Source organism: Stegostoma tigrinum, chromosome 28, assembly GCF_030684315.1.
Source record: "Stegostoma tigrinum isolate sSteTig4 chromosome 28, sSteTig4.hap1, whole genome shotgun sequence".
In the NCBI taxonomy this organism is placed as follows: domain Eukaryota; kingdom Metazoa; phylum Chordata; class Chondrichthyes; order Orectolobiformes; family Stegostomatidae; genus Stegostoma; species Stegostoma tigrinum.
In genome coordinates, this window is record NC_081381.1 from 8,381,635 (window position 1) to 8,397,468 (window position 15,834).

The 15,834-nt window shown below is 43.9% G+C and overlaps 1 protein-coding gene across 1 annotated transcript in view; it reads right to left on the minus strand.

Moving 5' to 3' along the window:
* ddx19a (DEAD-box helicase 19a) overlaps nt 1–15,834 on the minus strand; it is a 97,610-nt gene that overhangs the window by 74,977 nt on the left and 6,799 nt on the right. The window lies entirely within an intron of this gene.

The following is a 15,834-nucleotide window of genomic DNA, read 5'->3' on the forward strand; positions in this document are numbered from 1 at the left end:
ATCGAAAGAGTGGGAGGGGGAGTGGAAATGGTTTGCGACTGGGAGGTGCAGTTGTTTATTGCGAACCCAGCGGAGGTGTTCTGCAAAGGGGTCCCCAAGCCTCCGCTTGGTTTCCCCAATGTAGAGGAGGCCACACCGGGTACAATGGATACAGTATACCACATTGGCAGATGCGCAGGTTCCACTCCCGCACATCCCAGATGTCCAAGTTCTTCAAGGACAGCAACATTCCCCCCTCACAGTGGTCGAGAATGCCCTTGACCGCATATCCCACAACACATCCCTCACACCCCGCCCCCACCACAACCGCCCAAAGAGGATCCCCCTTGTTCTCACACACCACCCCACCAACCTCCGGATACAACACATCATCCTCCGACACTTCCGCCATCTACAATCCGACCCCACCACCCAAGACATTTTTCCATCCCCACCCTTATCTGCTTTCCGGAGAGACCACTCTCTCCGTGACTCCCTTGTTCGCTCCACACTGCCCTCCAACCCCACCACACCCGGCACCTTCCCCTGCAACCGCAGGAAATGCTACATTTGCCCCCACACCTCCTCCCTCACCCCTTCCCCAGGCCCCAAAATGACTTTCCATATTAAACAGAGGTTCACCTGCACATCTGCCAATGTGGTATACTGTATCCATTGTACCTGGTGTGGCTTCCTCTACATTGGGGAAACCAAGCGGAGGCTTGGGGATCGCTTTGCAGAACACCTCCGCTGGGTTCGCAATAAACAACTGCACCTCCCAGTCGCAAACCATTTCCACTCCCCCTCCCACTCTTTAGATGACATGTCCATCACGGGCCTCCTGCAGTGCCACAATGATGCAACTCGAAGGTTGCAGGAACTGCAACTCATATTCCGCTTGGTAACCCTGCAGCCCAATGGTATCAATGTGGACTTCACCAGCTTCAAAATCTCCCATTCCCCCACCGCATCCCAAAACCAGTCCAGTTCGTCCCCTCCTCCACTGCACCACACAACCAGCCCAGCTCTTCCCCCCCACCCACTGCATCCCAAAACCAGTCCAACCTGTCTCTGCCTCCCTAACCTGTTCTTCCTCTCACCCATCCCTTCCTCCCACCCCAAGCCGCACCATCATCTCCTACCTACTAACCTCATCCCACCTCCTTGACCTGTCCATCTTCCCTGGACTGACCTATCCCCTCCCTACCTCCCCACCTATACTCTCCTCTCCACCTATCTTCTTTTCTCTCCATCTTCGGTCTGCCTCCCCCTCTCTCCCTATTTATTCCAGAACCCTCACCCCATCCCCCTCTCTGATGAAGGGTCTAGGCCCGAAACGTCAGCTTTTGTGCTCCTGAGATGCTGCTGGGCCTGTGTTCATCCAGCCTCACACCTTATTATCTTGGATTCTCCAGCATCTGCAGTTCCCATTATCACATTTAGGAAGGATATGAAGCTAGAAAAAAAAAAAATGGAAAGGAGCACTGTTAATTAGACAGACAAAGGCAGACATTCAGGATTCCCAAAATGCAATTAAGGTGCCACATAAATAGTAACTCCAGAAAATAAAAGCTCATGCGTAGGAGACAAATACTAACACGGGCAGAGTTGGCTAATCTGAATTAAAGATGGTGCATATAAATGTGTTACATTCAGGCTAGCAGGATATAACAAATAGTACGCCACAGGAATCAGTTTTAGGTTCTCAACTTTTCATTTTATACAAATGATTTGGATGACGAGACCAAAGGTGTAAGTGGTGAATTTGCTGACAAAAGATAGGAAGGAATGCAAGTTGTGATGCAAGCAAGGATAAAAGTCTGGTAGGTGGTATACGTTTCAACGAGATCACCTCATACTTCCAAACGCTAGTGGGTCGAATCCAAACTTGTTTAGCGTTTCCTCATAAGACAATCCCTCCATATGAAGGATCACTGCAGTGAACCTTCTCTGAGCTGCATCTAATTAAACATCTTTCCTTAAATAAGGGGACCACGACTGGAATGACGGTAGGACTGAAGCATAAAGGGTGAGGGATGGCCTGAGACATGATCAAAGTTATCGCACAGGTGCAGTAAGTGATTAAGAACTGTAATTTTTCTGCAAGGGGAATAAAGGATAGAAAAGGATGTTTTGCAACAGTTGGAAAACATTCGCAAGCACCCATCTGGAGTACTATCCACAGTTTTGGTCTCCCTATTCAACAAAAGGATGCAAGTGTATTCAAAATAGTTCAGGGCAGTCGACTAACATGGGGATGAGGATGGGGGTGAGAGGGTTGTTATCTTATGAGGAAACATTGAACAGGCTGGACCTATACCGGTCATAATTTAGAACAAGAGGGTCATCTCCATTTGGTTTAGAGCAAAGACAAAGGCATCGGCAGCAAATATTTGACATCTCAGCAGCTTTGGTTCAGTTCATTATGAACTGGAGCTGAACTACAAACACTGATGCAGAGGGAGGAAGCAATCACATCTCAATTTGGATAATCTGATTTGGTCAGTGTGCAGGGGCAGGAGTGAAAGACTGCAAGAGCAGGAGTCTTAGCCTTTGCAACTTTCAACAGAGGGGTTTGTGGTGGATGGGGTCAAGGAAGATGAGTTAGTTGACTATGACATCATCATACAGGAAGCCTTTCAAAGTTGGGGTGGAATAATGAGTGCAATGGGACAATGCACAGAAGGGCATTTACACTGCTGTCTGTAGCAATCATACACCCAGATAACTAATGTCACCTCCCCTTTGCTTATGTCCTTCAGGACCCAACCAGCTGAATCAGTCGTGCTGCTGTTAAGCCACTCAGTGACAGGCATTGAAATCCCTCTCCCAGACTAAATTGTGCAACCTTGCCAGCCTCTGTTTCCTCCAAGTATTGTTCAATATGGAATACCGCTTCTTCAGTCAAGGACAGACTGTACTTGGGTAGCAACAGGACATTTCCTTAGCTGTAAGTAACCTCTCCTGGGTCCAAAGTCTGAACCATGACATTCAATGGTGTTACCATCACCAAATCCCCACTATCAACATCCTGGGGGCGTGCCATTGACCAGAAACTCAACTGGACTAACCATTTAGTTACAATGACTTCACGAGCAAGTACAGGCTCAGACAAATGCAGAGAGTATTTCACATCCAAACTCCCCAAAGTCTATCCACCATCTACAAGGAACAAGTTCAGTGACAGAAACCCTCCCACTTGCCTGGACAAATGCTTCAACACAGACGACACCATCCATGATAAAACAACCCACATGATTGGCACCATATCCACGAGCATCCACTCCCCACATCACAGTCATTAACAATAGTGTGCACTGTCTACAAGATCCTTTATTCATTCACAGGATGAGGGTGTCAGTGGTTAGGCAGCATTTAGTGCCCATCCTTAACTGCCCAGGTGACCAAACAAATACATGAGAGTAAACCGGTTGATGTGGTGTATATGGATTTCAGCAAGGAATTCGATAAGGTTCCCCACAGTAGGCTGTTGTACAAAATGCGGAGGAATGGGATTGTGGGAGATATAGCAGTTTGGATCGGAAATTGGCTTGCTGAAAGAAGACAGAGGGTGGTAGTTGATGGGAAATGTTCATCCTGGAGACCAGTTACTAGTGGCGTACCGCAAGGGTCGGTGTTGGGTCCACTGCGGTTTGTCATTTTTATAAATGACCTGGATGAGGGCGTAGAAGGATGAGTTAGTAAATTTGCAGACGACACTAAGGTCGGTGGAGTTGTGGATAGTGATGAAGGATGCTGTAAGTTGCAGAGAGACATAGATAAGCTGCAGAGCTGGGCTGAGAGGTGGCAAATGGAGTTTAATGCGGACAAGTGTGAGGTGATGCACTTTGGTAGGAGTAACCGGAATGCAAAGTACTGGGCTAATGGTAAGATTCTTGGTAGTGTAGGTGAGCAGAGAGATCTCGGTGTCGATGTACACAGATACTTGAAAGTTGCCAACCAGGTTGACAGGGCTGTTAAGGCATACAGTGTTTTAGCTTTTATCAATAGAGGGATCGAGTTCTGGAACCAAGAGGTTATGCTGCAGCTGTACAAAACTCTGGTGCGGCCGCACTTGGAGTATTGCGTACAGTTCTGGTCACCACATAAGACGGATGTGGAAGCTTTGGAAAGGGTGCAGAGGAGATTTACTAGGATGTTGCCTAGTATGGAGGGAAGGTCTTGCGAGGAAAGGCTGAGGGACTTGAGGCTGTTTTCATTAGAGAGAAGAAGGTTGAGAGGTGACTAATTGAAACATATAAAATAATCAGAGGGTTAGATAGGGTGGTTAGGGATAGCCATTTTCCTAGGATGGAGACGGCGAGCACAAGGGGGCATAGCTTTAAATTGAGGGGTGAATATATATAGGACAGATGTCAGCAGCAGGTTCTTTACTCAGAGAGTAGTAAGGGAATGGAACGCTTTGCCCGCAACGGTAGTAGATTCGCCAACTTTAAGTACATTTCAGTCGTCATTGGACAAGCATATGGACGTACATGGAATAGTGTAGGTTAGATAGGCTTCAGATCGGTTTGACAGGCTGGCACAACATCAAGGGCCGAAGGGCCTGTACTGTGCTGAAATGTTCTATGTTCTCAGAGTGAACCAAATTGCTGTGGATCTGGAGTCACATGTAGGACAGACTAGGTAAGGATGGCAGTTTCCTTCCCTAAAGGACATCAGCAAACCAAATGGGTTTTTACGACAATCGACAATGGATTCAGGGTCATTAGATCATTAATTCCAGATATGTTTTAGTGAATCCAAATCCCACCATCTGCCATGGCGGCATGTGAACCCAGATCTCCAGGACGTTACCTGGGTCTCTGGATTAACAGTCCAGTGATAATACCAATAAGCCATTGCCTCCCCTTAAGATGCTCTGCAGAAATTCACCAAAGCTCGTTCGACACCACTTGCCAAACCTATGATCATTCCACCTAGAAGGACAAAGGCCGCTGATACTTGGGAACATCACAACCTGCAAATTGCTCTCCATGCCACTCATCACCATGACTTGGAAACATATCGCTGCTCCTTCACTGTCACAGGATCAAAATCCTAGAATTCCCTCACTAAGAGCATCATGGATCATCCTACACCACGTGGCCTGCAGCTGTTCACCACCACCACCTTCTCAAGGTCAACTAAGGACACACAATAAGTGCTGGCCACCTAGTAATGGCTATGTTCTACCAATGAAAACATAATACAGGGATGTAATTATAAATGTCCAACATAAATTTCCCATACTTATGAATGGGTGCTTTACATTGCATATCGACCCACATACAAATTCTACTTGTGAATGGATTCAGGACACATGTTCGCCACCTGGGGACTGCCTGTACAAAGTACTCTAGATCCGGTCTCACCAATGCTCTGTACATCTGAAGTACAACTTCATTGTTCCTGCATTCAACTCCACATACAATAAAATAGAATATTCTATTGGTTTCCTGATTACTTGCTGTGCCTTCTGTGATTCACACACTAGGACACCCAAATCTCTTTGCAGTTCAGCACTCAAACTTCTCACCATTTAGACAATGTGCCTCTTATTCTGTCAAAATGGACAAATTCACACTTCCTCGCATTGTATTCCACTTGCCACATCTTTAGTCAACTCACCAAATCTATCTATATCCTTTTGCAGTTGTGTGTCCTGTTCATGACTCATTTTTCTACCCATCTTTGGGTCATCAGTAAATTTAGCAGCAACACCTACAATTGCTCCATCCAAATCAGTTGTATAAATTCTGAAGAGTCGAGGGTGCACCTCTGACCCCTGAGGCACTTGTAACATCCTGCCAACTTAAAAAAAAACTCATTTATTTTTACTATTTCTTCAAAGAGCTTCAATAAATTAGTTGAACATGATTTCCTTTTGATATAACAATGTTGGCTCTGCCTGATTGTCATGAACTTATCCAAGTGCCCTGTTACATCTTTAAGTCAGAGCTTCTAATATTTTCCCTACAACAGATGTTAAGCTAACTGGTGTGTAGTTACTGCTTTCTGCCTCCCTCCTTTCTGAAAAAAGGAGTATTTGCCAATCTAAACAGAACCTTGCTTGAATCAAAACCAATGCACCAACTATCTCACTAGCTACTTTTTAAAGAAAAACTAGGATGAAATTCATTTACTAAGTGCTACTTCACGGGTAATTGTACTTGAGGTACACCCTCTTTCAATTTATGGTTATTATGCTGATTTATGGTTATTGCCGGGATGCTTCTTGTACCCTTTTTATGTAAGCCAATGCAAAATCTCTGTTCAATTCATTGGTCATCTCTCTATTCTCATTGCTAATGCCCTAGATTACTTTCTACAGGAATGTTACTTGTTTTGTTACTTCAAATATCTGAAGAAAGCTTTCCCAACTGTTTTTATATTTATGCCATGCTTTCTCTTGATCTTTTCTTTCTTATAGTAATTCTTTGGTTTTTTCCACGTTCTGTCCAATCTTCTGACCTGTCATTTACAATTCTGCAAAGAGGAGTCTCTTCGCTAAGACTGACGTGGTCTTTGACTCTAATCGACCAGGCGGCAGGTCAATTTTTAGAATTTTTATTTGTTGAAAAGTACCTATTCTGCCTTCTCTGGAACATCCCCTTAAATGTTTGCCACTGCATCTGTTAATCAATTCCTTAACCTAAAGTGTCAGTTCACTTTCACTAGCTCTGTGTTCATAATCACCCTTAGATGAATTCAAGATATAGTCTTCGGGGCAGCTCAGTGGCTAGCATTGCTGCCTCACAGCACCAAGGACCCAGATTAGATTCCAGCCTCAGGCGACTGTGGAGATTGCACCTTCTCCGTGTGCTCTGGTTTCCTTCCACAGTCCAAAAACATGGAGGGTATGTGGATTGGCTATGCTAAATTGCTCATAGTGCCCAGGGATGTTTAGGTTAGGTGGGCTAGACAAGGGAAATGCAGGAGTAGGGGAATGGGTCTAGGCTAGGGTGCTCTTCAGAGGAACGGTGTCGACTTGTTGGGCCGAATAGCTTGTTCCACACTAAGAATCCTATGACATATACCTTTCTCCTTCAAATAGTAGGTAAAATTCTACAATATGATCACAATACAAATATTTGTTTGTGATATACGTAAATGATTTGGAGGAAGGTGTAGGTGGTCTGATTAGCAAGATTACAGTTGACACTAAGATTGGTGGAATAGCAGATAGTGAAGGGGACTGCCAGAGATTACAGCAGAATACAGATAGATTGAAGAGTTGGGCAGATAAATGGCAGATGGAATTGAATCCACACAAATGCGAGGTGATGCATTTTGGAAGATCTAAGTCAAGTTTGGGCCCCACACCCCAGGAAGGACATACTAGCCCTGGAGCACGTCCAGCGGAGATTCACACAGATGATCCCTGGAATGGTAGGTTTAACGTTATGATGAACGGCTAAGGATCCTGGGATTGCACTCAGAGTTTAGAAGGTTGAGGGGAATTCTAATAGAAACTTATAAGATAATGTACGGTTTAGAAGGGGTGGATGCTAGGAAGTTGTTTCCGTTAGGCGGGGAGACTAGGACCCATGGGCACCGCCTTAAAATTAGAGGGGGTAAATTTAAAACTGAAATGAGACGACATTTCTTCAGCCAGAGTGGTGGGCCTGTGGAATTCATTGCCGCAGAGTGCAGTGGAGGCCGGGACGTTGGATGCCTTCAAGGCAGAGATCGACAAATTCTTGATCTCAAAAGGAATCAAGGGCTACGGGGAGTGTGCAGGGAAGTGGTGTTGAAATGCCCATCAGCCATGATTTAAATGGCGGAGTGGACTTGATGGGCCGAATGGCCTTACTTCCACTCCTATGTCTTATGGTCTTAAGAGCGAACTATATAGTAAATGGAAAAGTCCTGGGGAAAATTGATGTACAGAGAGATCTCTTGTGTTCAGGTCTATTGTTCCCTGAAGGTGGCAACGCAGGTCAATAGAGTGGTCAAGGAGGCATATGGCATGCATTCCTTCATCGGACAGGGTATTGAGTACAGGAGTTGGCAGGTCATGTTACAGTTGTATGAGACTTTGGTTCGGCCACATTTAGAGTACCGTGTACAGTTCTGGTCGCCACATTACCAAAAGGATGTGGATGCATTGGAGAGAGTGCAGAGGAGGTTCACCAGGATGTCGCCTGGTATGGAGGGTGCTAACTATGAAGAAAGGTTGAGTAGATTAGGATTATTTGGATTATTTTCATTAGAAAGACAGAGATTGAGGGGGAACCTTATTTTGTAGACCTCAATCATGAGGGATATAGACAAGGTGGATAGCAAGAAGCTTCCCCCCCCCCCCCACCCCCCGCCCCCCCGCCCCCCCAAGAGTGGTGGACTCAATTACTAGGGGTCATGAGTTCAAAGCGAGAGGAGGAAAGTTTCAGGGAGATATGTGCAGGAACTTCTTTACACAGAGGGCCGTGGGTGCCTGGAACGCATTGCCAGCGGAGGTGGTAGACGCAGACACGTTCGTGTCTTTTGAGATGTATCTGGACAGGTAGATGGAAGGGCAGGGAGCAAAGGGATACAGACCATTAGAAAATAAATGATGGGCTTAGACAGAGGATCTTAATCGGCGCAGGCTTGGAGGGCCAAAGGGCCTGTTCCTGTGCTGTAATTTTCTTTGTTCTTTGATCACTTTTATTGTAAGGTCAGTGATTAATCTTTTTTCATTGGAAAGCTCTAGTATTGCCTTTTTTTGGTAAGAATAGAATTTAAGACGCTTTGTATCAGAATGCACATATAGCATTTGAAGCAAAATGGATGAACTGGGTACCATCTGGTAGCCACAGACAAATATCTGCATGACGACAGGGATTGGGAGCTGATTTTGAAGTGTTCGAGGCACTTAGGAATGACAAGCTAGGAATGACACTTAGGAAAATATGGAGTGGCGGCTGTGTTAGTTAATGATCAGCACAATACAGAGGGATGGCATAAGTTCAGGAAATCAAAATGTGGGTAGAAATGAGAAACAATAAAGTCAAGAAGTCACTTGTCCAAGTGACGCACAGACCTCTTAACAACCACACAGCATGGTGGGGCATAAAGAAAAACAATAATGAGAGCTTGCCAGAAAGGTACAGCAATAATCATGAGGCATTTCAGTTTATGAACAGACCGGAAAAGTCAGATGGGAAAAGGTAATCTAGGTAACAAGTTCATAGGCCTTCAAGATTGGTTCTAGAACACGCTGAGTGAAGAAACTGAGAGAAGGCTAACCCAGACGTGGTATCATGCAATGAGATAGGATCAACGATCTTTAATGAAGGCTCCCCTTGATAGCAATCACCATAAAACGATTGAATTTTCCGTTCAGTTTGAGGGAGAGGAGGGTTTGCCAACATTTTTTTTTAAAAAAAAGTTAAGTTCTATTGACAGCATGAAAACAAAACTGGTTAAAGTGAATTAACAAATTAACTTAAATGATGTATCAGCGAGGTATTGTGGCAGACATTTAAAGGGAAATTTCAGAATATTACCGTTGAGTTGGTTTAAATCAGAATGGCAGGGAGATGGGACCTTAACAGGTAGTTTAGAAGGGAGAGAAGCTGACTTGAAATTCAAACTTAAAACATGAGAGGGGAAGAGATAGAAAAAAAAAGACGGCAGAGAAAACTACTGCTAAGCATACTTAACCATCAATGCCAAACATAATACATTTTTAAATGCAAAGAATTCAAGGAATAAAGCAGATGAACTGCAGCACAGCTAGGTATGTCGGAGCATAAAACGATAGCTATGACCATGACTTGGCAGAAAGATGGTCCGGATGAGCAGCACAATATTTTTCAGAAGACAGAGAAAGCGGGAAGAGAAGAGGCATTAGGGCTGTAATATTGATTAAGCTGTTAAACATAGATGCTGCAAGATGAAGGCATGCTTAAGGGTGCAAAACCATAAGACCAAAACAAATGTCTACAAATAAGATATTTTGAACAAAAGCTCCGAAATTTCATTGTTAAGGCTAAACAGCTGAAGCCTTTTAGGACACATGTGGTAATGACTTTGAAAACAAGTTTGCCAATAGGAACAAGAGTTTTTTTTGCTTGAAAAAGATGTTGTAAAGATTTCAGCTGAAGAAATAAAAAAAATCAAATTCTACTAAGTTGTACTAAACTTCCAAAGACAAAACATAGAACAAAGGCAAATTAAAAAAAGGAAAAATGTAACAGGAATTTGAGAAAGCTGTAATACAACAAAACCTTGTTAAGTCTGCTGCGTGTGTAATTTCTGGATTAGATAGATAGAAGATAGAACATTACAGCACGGTACAGGCCCTTCAGCCCTCGATCTTGTGCCGACCTGTAATACCGATCTGAAGCCCATCTAACCTACACTATTCCATGTACGTCCATGTGCTTATCCAATGACGACTTAAATGTACCTAAAGTTGGCAAATCTACCACCATTTCAGGCAAAGCGTTCCATTCCCTTACTACTCTCCGAGTAAAGGATTACTTCCAGTATCATGAGCGGAGCATGAAAATGCAAAGATAGGTCAGATGATGAATATCCATAACTGAAGTGGCAGCCCCAGAGGGAGGGCTTTAGATCTGTGGATGTCTGGGACAACTTCTGGGGTAGGTGGGACCTGTACAAGCTTGATGGGTTCCATCTCAACTGGAATGAGTCCAATATCTTTGCTGGGAGTTTTGCACTGTGTGTTGGGGATGTCTTAAACTAAGTTGGCAGGGGAAAGAGAAAAGTCAGGAGCAAGCTCCAGTCAGGCAAAGAGGATTAATAGGACAGTTCAGTCAGTAGACAAGAGATGGGCAGGATAAGGCATGCAAGAGGTCTGCAATGTTAAATTACATCTGTTTTGACGCAAGGAGCTGACTGGTAAGGCAAATGAAGTGCTTAAGAGCGTTTATCATCAACATGGGGATGAACTGTGGCAGGGTGTGCAGGTGAAGTGGGGAAGTTGCGTTATTGATAAATTAAATCACCACGGCATTAATGAGGGAGGATACCCTAGAAGGCTCTACTTACGAGCATATCTGGGCAGAGCTGAGAAATAAAAAGAGGGGTGATCACCTTGCTGGGATTATACGATGGGTTTCCCAATTGCCAGAGGGAAGATAAAGGAGCAACTATGTAGGCAAATCACAAAGGTGCAACTGAAACAAAGGTTATAGTTGTAGGGGATTTTGATATTGCTAACAAAACTGTGATAGCCTTAGTGTGAAAGTATTAGATAGGGTGGAATTTTTGAAGTGCATCCAAAAGAGCTGTTTTGAGCCAGCAGGTATATAACCCTGCTGGAGATAGATCACTGCCAGACCTAATGCAAGGGAATGAAGTTGTCAAGTGGTTGACGTGTCAGTTTGGGGATAGTGACCATAACTACAAGTGACAAAGTCATTACAGAAAAGCTTCAGGACACCACAAAATTTGATTGTGTAAAACTGGGGGGACAGCCACCTTCAAAATTAGACAGGATCCAGAAAACAGACGTGTATCAGCCACTTGCAGGGAATTATAAATTTGGAACGAGGGAGTCTTTTAAAAGCACTATGGCAAGAATTCAGGGCCAGTACGATCCTCTGAGAAGAAAGGACAAGTCCAGGGAACCCTGGATGTCAAGGCATAATCGAGTTTGATAAATAAAAAAGGAAGCATATGTTAAGTACAGCATACTTAAAAACAGGGATGCCTGTCAAAAGTAGAGTGTGGTGGGGATTGTTTTAAAGAAGAAATTAGGAAGTCAAAGAAGGACCATGAAACACATTTGGCAGATAAAATGAAGCAAAATTCCAAGGCATTTTATGAGTATATTGAAAAGATTACCAGGGAAGGAGTGAGGCCTGTTCAAGACAAAAGGAATGAATCTGCATGGAGCCAGAGGACATGTTTTAAATGACTATTTCTCATCTGTAGTCACGAAGGAGAAAGACACTACTCAGATTTCAGTTGGGATGGTGAGATTCTAGAACAAGTCATGTCACATATAAAGGTGGTGTCAGATGACTGAGTTGGCATAAAAGTGCATAAATTCCTAGGACCAGATAGAATGTATCTGAAGTTGCTATGGAGCCAAACAGGACGTTGCTGGGCCCTGGCAGAGATTTAAGGCTTTTGCAAAGATTTGTAGCTTGGGTCGTCGGTGATGTTGCTGACTTGCTCATCGAGCTGGCTGGTTATCATACAGATGTTTCTGGGTAACATCATCTCAGTGAGGCCCCTGAAGTGATGTTGTTCTACTCCACTTGGAATTCACACTGTCCCGTCCGTTATGGTGAGCTGTCTTATTTCTGGTTCTGTTCTGTACGGGTTTGTATACAGGATCCAATTTTAGATGTTTGCTCATTGTGTTATGGGTTGAGAACGATGCCTCTAGGAATTTCTGTACATGTCTATTTTTGGCTAGGGCTACTATGGTTACATTAATAAACTGATGGTCTTCATTATCCGAGTGTACTGATATTAGAGAAAGTTTATTGTGTCGTTTTGCTGCTAACTGATGTTCTTGTATTCCGACGGCTTGTTTCCTTCTTTCCACACAAGCCCACAGTCACGCTATGACCAAACTCTCAAGGATTAAGGACCCCACCCGCACAACGTGCAGAACCAACAGTCTACCAAATACCAAGGGCTGCCACAAACAGACGGACAGGTAGGAAACCAGCTATCAGAATACACAAACATCAGCAAGCAGCAAAACAACATGATGAGCTTGACCTAATATAAGTCATAATGCAATCAAACATAGAATTAGACCCCATATACAAACGAATACAGAACAGAACTGGAAATGACAACCCACCATAACATAACGGACAATATAAATTCAAAGGGGAGTAGAATATCGCTTCATGGGAGGCCTCACTGATGATGTTACCTAGGATGGCGACAAGCCATCTAAATAAAAACAAGCCAGCTTGGCGAGCAAATCAACTAACTCACCAGACAGATATTTAATGTTTCAGATGACTAGAGGACAGCTCATGTAGCACACGAAGGGCAACAGGGATAGGCCAGTTAATTACAGATCAGTCTGTCTGCCAGTGTTAGGGAAATTATTGGAGAAGGTCGCGGGACAAGTTTAACCAATGGAAAGGCAGGTATTGATCAGGATGGGGATCGTGTCAATTTAGCTTTACTTACCGTTTAAAATAGTAGAGAGCACAGCCAGAGACCGCAGTCCATATTGGTAGGCTGAGGGAGTGCGGGAGAGAGGGAGCCTTGCACAGGGAGTTCAGGGAATTAGGCAGTACGTTCAAGAGCAAGAACTTTAGGATTGTAATCTCAGAATTCTTGTCACTTGTGTACTTTGTGTCATGCGACCGTGTGGCTAGGAATAGAAGACAGTAGAGTTAAATACACAGCTAAGGAGAACTGGAGTGGGAGAGTGGACTTCAGGTATGCCGATCACTGGAAAGCCTTCCAGTAAAAATAGGATCTGTGCAAGGAGGACAGGCTACACAAGCTGCAGCGGTACCAATATCCTCACAGTGACATTTGCTAGTGTCACTCAGAAGGGTTTAAACTAGTGTGATAGGGGAGGGTGAACAAGAGCAGTAAGTCAGCAGGTGAAATGACTAAGGAGGAGTCGGAGACCTTTATTTCATTCACGGGATGAGGACATCACTGGCTAGGCTACCATTTATTGCCCATTCCTATTTGCCCAAGGGACAGTTAAGAGTCAATCACATTACATTGAGGGGGCTGGAGTCACATGTAGGCCAGACCAAGTAAGGATGGCAGCTTCCCTCCCTAAAAGGAATCAGTCCAAATGGGTTTTTCCAACAATGAATTTATAGTCATCATTAGACTCTTAATTCTATATTTTATTTATTGAATTCTAATTCTACCATCTGCCACAGCAAGAATTGAACCTGCACCCCCAGAATGTTACCTGGGTCTCCGAATTAACAGTCCAGTGGTAATACTGCTGGGCCGACTTCTCAAGGCCAGTTAGTGAACTGTAGTGAACTTGTTTTAATGCGAAGAGTACGACAAGTAAGGCTGATGAAGGTGTCATTTGAGGGTAATTCCACACCCAGCATGTGGAAGTCTTTTAAAGGTCAGTTCAGGGCCACAATGTTCTGGTGAAAATGAAGGAGGAGCATGGTAGTCGGGAAACTTGGGTGACAAGAGAAATTGAGAGCTTAATAAAAGAGAAAGAAGGCATATGCAAGTTTTTACAAACCTGAAGACAAACAAACTTTGCTTGCCTTCACTTGAACATTAGATGATGAGGGGCAAGATGTTTACAAAATGAGAGGCATGGATAGTCAGAGTTCTTTTCCTGGGGTATAAATATAAATTACCAGGGGACATAGGTTTAAGATAAAAGGGGCCAAGTTTAGAGGAGATTGAGAGAGGAAGTCCCTCCCACCCACCCAAACCCCTCCCCCAACACACACACACACACACAAAAGCTGGTAAGTGCCTGGAATGTACTGCCAAAGGTGGTGGTGAAGACAACGTATGGAACAACAAGAAACATCTTGACAGATATGAACAGGGAATACAGTGATATGGACCGTCTGGAGAAAAAGTTTAAGAAAGGTATTATAAGTCGCTACCGTTTTGGTGGGCCTGCTCCTCTGCAGCATCATTCTTTGCTCTTTAACCTGCGTCTAACCCGATGAACCACCAGTCATAGCAGTGCCTGATGGAGACAGAGTCGAGGAAGCTTCACTTTTAGTTTAAGAGAGTAGCGGGAGATTTACTCTATATCTAACCTTGCACTAAACCTGTCTTGGGAGCATTTGGCGAGCATAGTGTCAAGGGAACGGCAATCGCATTTTAAAAGAGTAGCAGGAGCTTTACTCTGCTCCTAACCGCATGTTCCCCCTATACAGGGAGCATTTGATTGAAACAGCACCAAAGGAGCTTTACTTTTAATTTAAAAAAATAGGGATTGATCAGGTATAGTCCGAACAGATTATTTTGGCGGGAAATCCAGTCTAACTTGAGTTTTTTTTTAAAAATATGATTAAATACATTGATGATGTTTACATAGACTTTAGTACTGTCTTTGACCAGGTTGGACCATGGAAGGTCGGACTAAAAGGTGGCAGCCAAAGAGGAAGGCAAGTTGGCAGATTGGATCAAAAACTGGCTTACAAATAGGAGGCAAAGGAAGGTGATGGAGAGTTGTTTTACTGATTGGAATCCCGTGACCAGCAGTGTATCACAGGGATGGGTACTGGGACTCTCGTTATTTGTGACGTACATTGACAATTTGGATGAGAATGTAGAAAGTACAATTACAAAGTCTGCAGATGACACAAAAATTGACGACGCTGACAGTGAGAAGGATAGTCTCAGACTGTAGTGTACTATCGATCAGTTGGTGGGCTCAGCAGAAAATGGTGGATGAATTTAAATCACGAGAGAGGTGACACATTTTGGAAGGACTAATAAGGAAAGTATATACACAACAGTAGGTGCCTACGGAGTACTGAGGAAGAAAGGAGTACAAGACCAGAAACTCTTGAAGGTGTCAGCACAGGTGGACAGGGTGATGAAGACAACATACAGAAGCTTGCCTTCATTAGTCAGACTGCAGAATATATGAGCAATGAATTATAGTTACAACTTAATAAAACATTGGTTAGAATAAAGATGAAATATGAAGTGCATAGTTCTGGTCACCACACTATCAGAGGGATGTGTTTGCACTGGACAGCACGTGAAGGAAATTCATCAGAACATTGCCTGGGATGAAAAGTCTCAGTTGTGAGAAACTACACAGGCTGGGTTTGTCCTCCTTGGAGCAGAGTTGGGTGAGCAGGCGTTTTGATTGAGGTACTCAAAATTATGAGGGGCACAGGCAATGTAGATCAAGAGAATATTTTCCTCATGGCAGATACGTTGAAGACCAAAGGGCATGAG